Source organism: Tachypleus tridentatus, chromosome 3 (assembly GCF_004210375.1).
Source record: "Tachypleus tridentatus isolate NWPU-2018 chromosome 3, ASM421037v1, whole genome shotgun sequence".
Classification (NCBI taxonomy): domain Eukaryota; kingdom Metazoa; phylum Arthropoda; class Merostomata; order Xiphosura; family Limulidae; genus Tachypleus; species Tachypleus tridentatus.
The window spans coordinates 13,887,866-13,899,207 of NC_134827.1; positions in this window are offsets into that span (position 1 = coordinate 13,887,866).

Here is an 11,342-nt window from a genome sequence, read left to right on the forward strand (position 1 = left end):
ATTTCTTCTAACAGAAGGCGCTTTGATTTGATGGATAAAGCATTAATTCGTCAAGAAAAGTTGAGAGAGCAGACAGAGTAACACGCAAGTCACAGAGCAATTAAGGCGTGCTGATATCTCTGCCATTATGCTGTTCAAGACGCAAGGACCAACTACGCCTGTTATACCGCCGATAATTGTCGACGGTCTACCGTCACACGTAACGGTATTACAAGTCGCCACGTTAATCACCCAAGACAAGCCAAGGACAACCATCGAACCTTCCAGGATCCGATTCCTACGCCGGGGCGGAATTTTCATCCAGCCCGTTACTCCCTCTGATCAAGTTTATCTATACCAACCATGGAACACTAAAATTAAAGTAAGTTGTTTCCCAACCAAAAGTCCTGTCAGCCTTTTCTCAGTATTCCTTAAGGGCTTTGACCCAACCATACAACCAGAAGAAATCACACAAGCCATAGAATCTCAAATTCAGGCCAAGTTACATGCTGTACATCGAATTTTCTCCAGAAACACCAATCTACCTACGTACTTCATGAAGATAGTGACAACGTCGAAGTACAGTGCTGACGGGTGTTACTATCACATATTTCACTTTAGAGCCGAACGCCCGCATCGCCGACCCTTCAATTCGTGGTCGAACAAAGTACCCAGACAACACAAACAATCAACGGACAATTTTCAACGGAAAACTACAGAAATACCGCCGAGTTCAGAACCAGCCAGAAAGAACACGAATAAAGATTCAGGCAACTCAACTCCGAATACGACAACTCCCACTATTAACAAAACGTCAAGACTTAACAATCCAAGGAAGACAAGTGATAGTTCCTGCCAGACCTTAGTTCCAGTTTCACGGAATACAACCATCAGCTAAACTCGGACCATTCACATGACAACTATCGAAGCGTCAATTCAAAGAGAGAAACAGACCACAATCACTTAGAAGACGCAAACAAAAATTACAAGAAGAAACAAAGCATCCCAGACCAAAGAAGAACAATTCACTGAAGAAGAACAGCTAGTTGATTCACCACTAAGCTCACGTTTTTCTCTATCACCAATGGGCATCAGGTGAGAACACAAGTTCAACCTGAAGTTCCTACCTGTTCTACAAGACCGCAGCTAGCAGTTTTCCTAGTTACAATCCATCAGTTTTCCTTTTATTCCAAAATGTTTCAAAAGCCATGTTTTTCTTCTCTTCTTCTTCTGGGTACGAACTGGGTAGATTTTTCGGCGCCCAGGCTGTGAAAGTGGGTTTTCTCGGGGTACTCCCATTTCCCCCCACAGCTAAATCTCTGAAATTGAATCTGTAAATCCCTGCCAAGTCAACATTTTTGTCTAGTCCTGAAAAGAGCCGTTTAAGTCAATCTCAAGTCAATGCTTAGTAATCGCCAGCCGTCAGGTTATTCTGACCGCGGGCTCTGGTCTGTCTTACTTTCCTTATGCCACCCTTGTCCAGGTCTCCCTTCTCTCGCGTCACTTTCATATCCCCCACCTCACTTCTTCACTTCAAAGAAATTTAAAACGAAATAAAGACAAACTTCCATGTAAAGTTCAATAATCTTTCACGTGAGGGGACGAAGAGGAACCACAACGTTCCTGACCACCCCAGTTGGAGAGAGAATTGTCAGACTTCTCTCTCTTTCTTAACTAAACTCCTACCAAGTTCGTTTGCAAAGTCGAGATAAAAAGACGAGACAGTCGCCATGTGATTTCACTTGATAAAAATATTGCCGTTCCTTAAACAAACAGAATGTATTTTAAACATAACTGTAAATTTACAGACTTCTTAAACTCAGTTCTGACAAAGAAAGTTTGTTTCTGTTATACTTGTTCAACTGCAGAACAAAGTACAAACAATTTGGAAAATAATCTACTCTATACGAGTAGAACTCTAAAATGCTTCAAACAAATCTTTAAAATTCAAGTTTTTCAATCTGTTTACATCATTCATTAGTAATGGCAAATGTCAATTACTTGGATAAATTTGAAATTAATATAACAACACACCAATACTGTTGTAACTAAGGTACAAACTTTCAAATCATAAATCTCCAACTTAACTCGGTTCACTTTCGGTCTATTTTACTATAACTCAGTGGCGGCGCCAAGGGGGGCTTGAGCCCCCCAAATAAGTCAAGCCCCTCAGCCCCAATATTGTTACCTAGATATATTTATAAAATATGGAAAACACAATCGTCGTTGTTGCTTAACAATTAACATAAAAGAGACATAAATCTGTACAACTCAACGTCTTCATTAAGATGAAAAATAGTTAGCCTGATAGTGACCTTACTTTTCCTCAGAGTGTATTAACTTCACATGGGGTAATTCGTTTCTGCTATGTAAACTATGTCTTTATGTTATATTTCTTTTGATTTGTACCTTCACTCTTAATGGTATATTAAATGTTTAATCTAAGCTAATCTTGATTTTCTTTATTATTATGTATTACCTTGGGTGGAATTTAGGTGAGCTTCCTCTTTTACATATAGGCATATTTTAATAAACAGATTATTTCTAATTTGTAATAATGAATTATTAATCAGAGTATGAGTTTCCAATGAAAGCTGCATTGAAAACGCAGTTCAAAATAGCACACCTTTCTGAAATATACCTTGGTATTTACATTATTGTAATTTACCATCTATACTTCATATTGATGGCATTTTGGGAAGCCCCTCCACAGTTTACTTCAGCCTCCCCCCCGTCCTCTCCCCGACGAAAATATCCTGACGCCGCCACTGGTATAACTGTTCAGCACTCCATCTTTGACACTCTACTTTAACATATCTGAAACATTTTGCTAAGCGCAAAGCTATATAATGGGCTCTCTGTGCTCCACACATTGGGGGTATTGAAATAATCTTTTTAGAAAATACCCAAGTCTATCGCATGATCATTTAAAAATAATAAAAATGAAAATATATTAAATCTTAAGCCATAAACATTGACATAGCTGGCTGTACTCTTTAATTAAAAAAAAAACAAAACTTAAATATGTTCTCAACGTTATTGTTACATGCAATTTACTGTCACATCAGAAGATATAAGTTCTACTTACCAAAAAGTTTAGTTTTATTCAAACTTCGAGCCTCCAGTGGCTTTGAGATAAATCAAAATACTTCCGCCTCCCATTGACACATGGTATATTCTAAAGCTAAAAACCCGATTTCGATACCTGTAGATGTCACAACACAGATAGCTCATTGTGTAGCTTTGTATCTCATAAAAAATCAAACGTTGACATAAATTGTTTATTAATGTAGCAACAATAAACCTACAGTTCATAAATCTAAGATTTTCAGTGGGAGAGCGGTAAGTTTTCAGATTTTAACGCTAAAATCAAGGATTCGGTTTCCCCGCTGGCCAAATCAGATAATCGGTTTTATTTTTAAAAAGAAATCAGCAATAGCTTAGTAAACAATTTCACTGAAGCTTTGATTACTTTGAAGATGACACTTTTTTTTTCATAGTAATACTTCAATTATTATTTAACATAAATGTCAGCACGAGACTCTCCCTTGTGGCACAGTGGCACGTCTAGAGACTTAAAACGCTAGAACCAGGTTTCGATATCCATGGTAAGTAGAGCACAGATATGCTATAGTGTAGCTTTGTGCTTAACTACAAACAAATAAAGCACGAGACTCGTTTGATTTTCCTATACATATGGTCCATAAACGTCTTGTCATTTATATATATACATATATATTTCGGATATCATAAATTGTGTTCAGTTCGTCTGACCCCTGGTGGCTCAATGGTAAGTGAAGACATATAACGTTAAAAACCAGGTTTTGTTAATCCGTGATGACGTGAAAACCCACTTGTAAATAAAATTATATATGTAAAAAACGGACGGTTTGTCTTACTCATGGGTCCCCAAAATGGTCGATAAGACATTTCCGGGGTTCGAAGATCACTCGGATATCGGTTATAAATTGTTAATACAGAAGCATCATTTCACGATTTATTAAATATTGTTGGTCAAATCGACATAATATATTGTGCAGAAAGCAAGAGTCGTGTAATCAAGGAAATAAAAATACCAGCTGTAAATAAATTCTTCAAAAATGCGCGAGTCATTTAAGAGTTTGGACAAAAGAGTCGTTTACCCATCTGACGGTTGTAATTGAGCTAATCAGGAAGCATTGTGAGCGAGACGTAATCGACAATATGTTTTAGGTTTATTATAGCTTACATTCCTGGCGATTATCGATGATAGTTTTTCTTGGTTATTTTAATTATTTACTGGTGTTTGCTGTATCGGGAAGTGGAGATGTGAGTTTGTTTAGTTTAAAAGGGACATTAAGTATCGTAATTGATAAAACAGTACTTAAAAGGTTAAAAAATCAGAGTACTGTACTTAAAGTAAGTAAATGAATTTTTTTTTGTTTCAGATCTACGGAAGTGTGTAACGTTGTTCCACATGGTCATGTAATTCGATAGCAATGAGAATTAAATAAAATCTCAATTACTTTATATATTTCTATGCAGTTTGCTTATGCTTTAAATTTAAAACGTTAAAACATTCATCTGAGCTTCTTGTAGCCTGTTGATAAAGTTTAGTTATTTAACTTTAGTCACGACCCCATTAACCCTAATGGCAGCCGCCGGTTCTCGTCTTTCAGTGAGCACGTGTTTTGTGTAAGCTCCGCGTTTACACTTATGAAGTTTTTAGAATTTAGCTTCCTTTCCCTTGAGGCTTGTTTCAAATTCTATTCTTATACTTACTACTTTGAGTTAGATAAGCTACATTATTTGCTGTTAAATTTAATATTAAGATTTGTTTTTTGCGCGGACCGTTATTTCTTCCCCTGTAAGGGTAGTAAGTGACAATGACGGGTGATGAATTGTGTGATATGAAATCATGTATGAAGCGTTCTGTTTTTTTGTATCTTGATAATATCGACTACGGGATGTATTTTGGCAAATATGTGCAGAATATGGTGATTCATTAATCTCAGCAATCGTTCCAAGACCTGGAGGATTAGAAGTGTCGTTTGTTTTGCAGAATGATGCTGGTGTTGTTATTAACGGTCAGGTTTGTGACGTGCTTGGTGTCGCTAACAAAGTTGCAACTGTTTCATTCTTTCAGGTACAAGAATACATAACGGATAATCAAATTAAGGACAAATTAATCGAACTAGGTTACACTCTAAAAGGCCCGATTGTGTGGAAACGTATTAATGGTATCTATACAGGAATTAGGCATGTACGCGTTCAGTTACCAACAGGTGTATCATCTTTACCGTGTGCTATACGCCTTATAGATCCAGTCGGAAAGGGTGCATTCTATTAAATAAAACATAATGATCAGATAAAATCTGTAATAGATGTATGGCCGATGATCATTTGTACAGTAGCTGTCCTAAACGTAAATGTCGGAACTGTGGAGAGATCCGACATATTGCGCGAGATTGCATTCGTGCTAATAATCAACTTACTAATATCGAAAAAGAAACGCCTCCTGAATTCACTGACACCCTGGTCGCGTCCGAAATAGGAGTGGAATCGCCTGTTTTAATTACTCAAGTTCCTAACGTACAATCATTTGTTGAGAACATAAGACAAGAAAAACCGTTGGAGTCTGTTCCCGTCACTGTTACAGAATCAGAAGATATATTTTCTACCGAAAGTGGAAAAAAAGATAATGTTATGAACTACGCGAATGCAACAAGAAAAAGGATATCGATTGATGAAAATAAACAACAAGAAAATACAAAAGTAAAACAGGTTTGTCTCAAGAAGAATAGCAGGAAACATAACCAGAAAGATATTACTAATACAACATAGTTTTCCAGTTAAAATTATACAATGTTAATGTCAACGGGTTATCTGATGTGTTTAAGCTTGATAAAGTTTTAACTTTCCTTAAAAAGAGAAAATATGATATTATTTGCTTACAAGAAACATTTTGGTATGATGCTTTGGTTGATCAAGTTAAGTTACAGTGGGGAGGGGATATTATCTCTGACCATATTGAATTACACAGAAAAGGTGTTGTGATTTTTATTTGCAGGGGTATAGATATTAGTGATATTAATTATCATATTAGTGGAGTAGATTGTAAGATAGTTTTATCATTTACTTATAAATTTTACAGTTAGTATTTACGCACCAACTTCTTCTGCAGGATGCTATTCATGACAGCCTAAAGATGACAGCCTCCAGTGTATGTTTTTGATTACTTTAGCTAAATATTGTATAATGACTGTTAGGAAAATTTATTTAGCCAAAAATATCCATTTAAATCTGTTGGCATTTCATAAGGCTCAGTTCAGAAAGAAAATAAGTTTTGATTATTCCAGGTATGTTATTCGTAATGATGTCGATGCATTCTTTCAATTTTATTCTAAACACGTTCGTCCATGTTCACAACGTTACATTATTTTGTATCCTTTAATATGAGCTATTACAGATAGTATTAGGTGTATTCAATTGTATATAACTGTGTATTTGATTTTTGTTTATGTTTTGTATGTAATGTATGTGATTATGAAAACTCTTCAAGAGGTTTGTAAAAAAACAAAAACAAAGTGGCTGCAGATCCTAAAAAGTACCAGCAATATTCACTAGTTTGCTTGAAACTTGGATTTATATCTTTGCTTACAAATGAAACAAAGCATATGTGCCTTCTATGCAAAAAGGTTTTTAGTAATGATGCTATGAAATCTGCAAAGATGAAAGACCACCTTCAAAGAATTCATCCTGGTAAGAAAGATAAAGATCTTGATTTTTTAGAATGTTAAAAGAAAAATATAAAAATCAACTGAATATAATGTCATTTATGAAAGCACCCACTCAGGTTAATAATAAAAGAGGGTTAAGGGTGTCATAATATTTCTCTCAATATGGCAAAGAAAGGAAAACTGTACACTATTGCAGAGGAAATCATAATGCAATCAGTTAAAGAAGTGCTTGAAACTGTTATGAAAAAAGACTGGTCCTGTTTTAAAATGCTGGTCTTTAAGTGCATCTACAGTTCAAAGACTTGTTGATGAGATGGCTGAAGATGTGGAATAAACTTTGGCATCTGAGCTTATGCATTGTAAGTTTTCCATCCAACTTGAAGAATCAACATTTGGTAGTTTAAACATTCTCATAGCTTATGTGAGGTATTTTAGTCAAATTCAAAGACAAATTATTGATGAGTTTTTGTTCGCAAGGTATCTTAAAGGTGATGCAAAAGGGTTGGTGATTTTTCAGTGCTTGGGGGAATATTTAAGCAAGCACAATATTCCATTCAACAATATAATTGCAGTTGCCACAGATGGTGCACCTTCAGTGGTTGGCTGTTACAGAGGATTTGCTGCCTTACTTATGGAAAAGGATCCCAATATGCATACTATTCACTGTGTATTACACAGACACCACCTTGTGGCAGACAATCTCAATGATGAATTACATGGTACTCTAAAGGTGTGCACCAGATTGATAAATAAAATTAAAGCACATCTACTTAATTCACAAATGTTTGCTAAGCTATGTGAAACAAATGATGAATTGGTGAACCAATTACTGTTACATACTGAAGTGAGGTGGCTGCAAGAGGTGTTTGCTTCCAAAGACTTGAGTTGTATGATTCAACTGTGAAGTTTCTCACACATGTGGATTCCTTTCTATATGATGAGTTGAAAAAAATAAGAATAATTTTTTCCATTTAGCAGACCTATATTAAACATTTAATGATGTACAGACCTGTCTGCAAGGTAAAGATGTAACAATTATTCAAACCCAAACAATCCTCTTAGGCTTCCAAGTCAAAATAGGCCTTTTTAAATCTTTATTGCTATGAAGAGATTTTCAGTACTTTTCAAACTTACGGCAACTGGAAGATAAAGACCAAATTATTTCTGATGATGACTTGGATATGTATATAAACACCTTGAAAAATTGAGTGAGGACTTTAAAGTGCGCTTTGAGAACTTGGAGAAAATGGACAAACCAGATTGTATTGTTACACCATTTGACTCGAAACTAGAAAATATAATTATTGAATCTAATTTATAAGATGAACACATTGAATTATCCGTGGATCTCGAGGCTAAATCACTGTTCAAAAGTACGACCCTCAGCAACTACTGGAGTAATATAAAAATTGTCAATAAGTATCCAAAACATTTTGCAGTGGTGAATCTTTTTTTATTTGTATTCCCAAGTTCCTGTATAGTTGAAGCTGGTTTTAGGCAGGTAAATTCAGTCCTAACAAAGCAGAGGAACAGACTGAACACAGAAGAGTGTGATGAGTTAAGACTAAAACTCACCAATTTACAAAGATCATCAACCACATCCCTCCCATTAAAGATGTCAGATGATCAATAAAAAGGTAAAGTTGGTTTATCATATTATATTATTATTATTTATATGCTTTTATAAAGTTATTCTTCCTTTAATTTTGACTTATAGATTTTTATTACTTAAAAGAATAGAGGAGTTGATAAAAGGTCAAGGATTCCATGAAGGGGTCAACAGTCAAAAAAGTTTGGGTACCCCTGATCTAACTGTAGGTATGTGGATGCCAACAAAGAAGATAAATGTTTAAAACTCCTAAGACTAAAGAAAAGTACAACTGTTCGACTCTTTTTCAATCAATATTGTGTGATGGAAATATCAAAGTTGGCAAACAAACAGGCCCAGCATGGCCAGGTGGTTAGAGTACTAGACTTGTTATCTGAGAGTCACAGGTTCGAATCCTAGTCACACCAAACAACCATGAGGCTTTAGTAGCAAAGAAACAAAATTCTGACCCTTTCAATATGGTACCTAACTGTACTGAAAATAAGTGGAAAGCCATATACCACAGAGTGGATAGAAAAGGGAAAAAAATTAGTGTTCCGGTCACAAGATATTATATTAGAATTTTTCTTTCTACTGGTATGTGTATTGCTCTATGCATCTACTCTTGTGCTACTTAAATTTAAAAAGGCTACATGTTATTTCAAATGACATCTTATACAACAAAAAGGACTTGCACCAAGAACAAGAGTTGGTTACTAAAGGAAGAGAGTTGTTGAGACTGAAACAAGCCATTTTCTGGGCATTAGATTTTCACCAATGCTACAAAGAATCATAACTTATACCTCACTACAACTAGTAATTTAGGAAGAAGAGCTGCCCTTGTCTGGTGTTCATATAATGAGTATCTACATTTTCCCTTAAAAACCACCATAGTGTAAGGAAAGCACAGATTACTGAGGATTATTGTGTTAATGTGACATATGGCAAGTCTAAAATCAAGTGGAGTGGTCTGTATATGACTCTCATGCTTTTGCCAGTCAGAGTAACCTTATCCAGGCTCCGGTCAAAACCATTTGAGAATATTGAGGATATCTGTCAAAAGAGCTTGGCTGGAACTAAATGGTGATGTAGTAGACTGTATAGCACTGGTAAGCTTTTTCATTCAAAGATATGTACTGTGAGGATTACCATGGGGCATGGAGGAGCTTGGGATTATGCAAAACCAAAAGACAAGCTGCCAATTGCCATATGTTGCTCTGCCACCCTGAATCAGGATTTGATTACTCTCCAAAGAGTCAGAATCCCTGAGTATGTTTTCCATGATGACGAAGAGTCATTATAGGCCTTCATAAATGAAGCAAAATAGCTCACCTCCCCAACATTTATGGGTACAGCAAAATAATATTTGGATTATTTTTTGGATTTTTTTCATGTAGGTAACTGCTTTGAACTACTGGTCTCTAGAGCAAGCTGTATAATACCTGATTTTGCGTTTGGACAGTAGCTCTTGATTATATTAAGTATTTGAGTGAAATTCAACTTTGTGACTTTCGGTAAGGTTTATTCTGCAAGGGTTTTGGAGAATGACAAGGATATCTTCATTGACAAGTTTGTAAAATAGTTATCCAGCAAAATAATGTTTGCTAGATGCAAGATATCTTTTCATTTTTATTAAGGTTTTCGTAGCAATACAGTATTGAACGTCAATTTTAAAATAGTCACAAGAGAGGAAGAAGCCTCCAGAAGAAGTTACAGTAGCTACACATCAAACAGATAATCTTAAACAAACACCCATGTTGCAGCAAACCTGGAATTCAGTGAAGGGTTAATCATTCACATACACATCCTGTCACTGTAATGCAACCTCACTGATATCCAGTGAAGGGACAGAGCTTTCATAATTTTCCATGGTTTACATATCACAGACTATTCCAGTGATACTCCCGTTTAGACTTTATTCTTAAAGAAATGAGAAAAGCATTAGATGTACCTATAGAACATTTACAAGTGAATTGCCCATACCTTGCCAAGCAACGAGAAAGAAAAGGCTATCAGTTGTGACCAACAGCTTAATAGGTGCAGAAGAGTCAATGACAGGTAGTGAACAATGTTACTACATCTCTGGGAGAACTGATGGAGCCCAAGTCGTATCAGATCATCAATTTGAGGTATTGCAATGGACAATTTGCACTGAAAGGTTTGGTGACAGTCCAATTTTCTCTCTTTTCGTATATGTCTGTCAAAAATACCAGGGTAAAACATAAGGTTCCTGGTTGATATAGAAATAGACAGAAATTGAAATAGTTAACACAAACTTCATTCTGATTAATATTGATAAATTGAATACGAGTTTGGAAACAATTCTCTATGTTTAGGAGGCATTATTCACAGAATGATGACAGTTGTTACTGTCCTTATTTCAGGCATCATTATTCTTGGAATGAGCATGTAGAGTTTATCAGTCAGTTTCATTTGTGCAACGTGATGTTCTATGAGAGAGTTACTTACCCGGTATTTGATAGATCACACCAAGAGCAGAGGACTATATGAATTTACGTGAGAGAGGAAGTCATAGTATCCATATGTACACAAAAAGTGTTTTATGGTTTACTAATGAGCAAAGTCTAGTGCATCTGTCCTATTTAATGCTACATGCATGAAATAAGCTGTTTCCTGCCCAGAAAACAAGCAACATTAGCCAAGGAAACTACATGTCTGAGGAGGGATAAGTCCCACTGTTGTTTTGCAATTATGGACAACAAGTTATCCATCTTCACACCAGAATGGTGAACATAATGGAAGTAACAAAAGTTAGTAATATCATAGTTTGTTTGTTATGCTGCATCTGAAAGCATAACAGTTACCAACAAGCCTAAGATCATTAGCTGATAAATGTACAGACATTCTAAACTCAGTATAGTAGCAGCAACTCAAGACTTGTTAGCTTAATATATTGATATATTTGTGGGATCAGATGCACAATTGGGTGAAATAATAGTCATAAATATACAGGTGCCACAGTCCTCCCTCAAGCAGTAGTAATGTAGTAGTATTGAGGTACAATGGTTGGTGGGTTTGGTGTTTTATGGTGCATA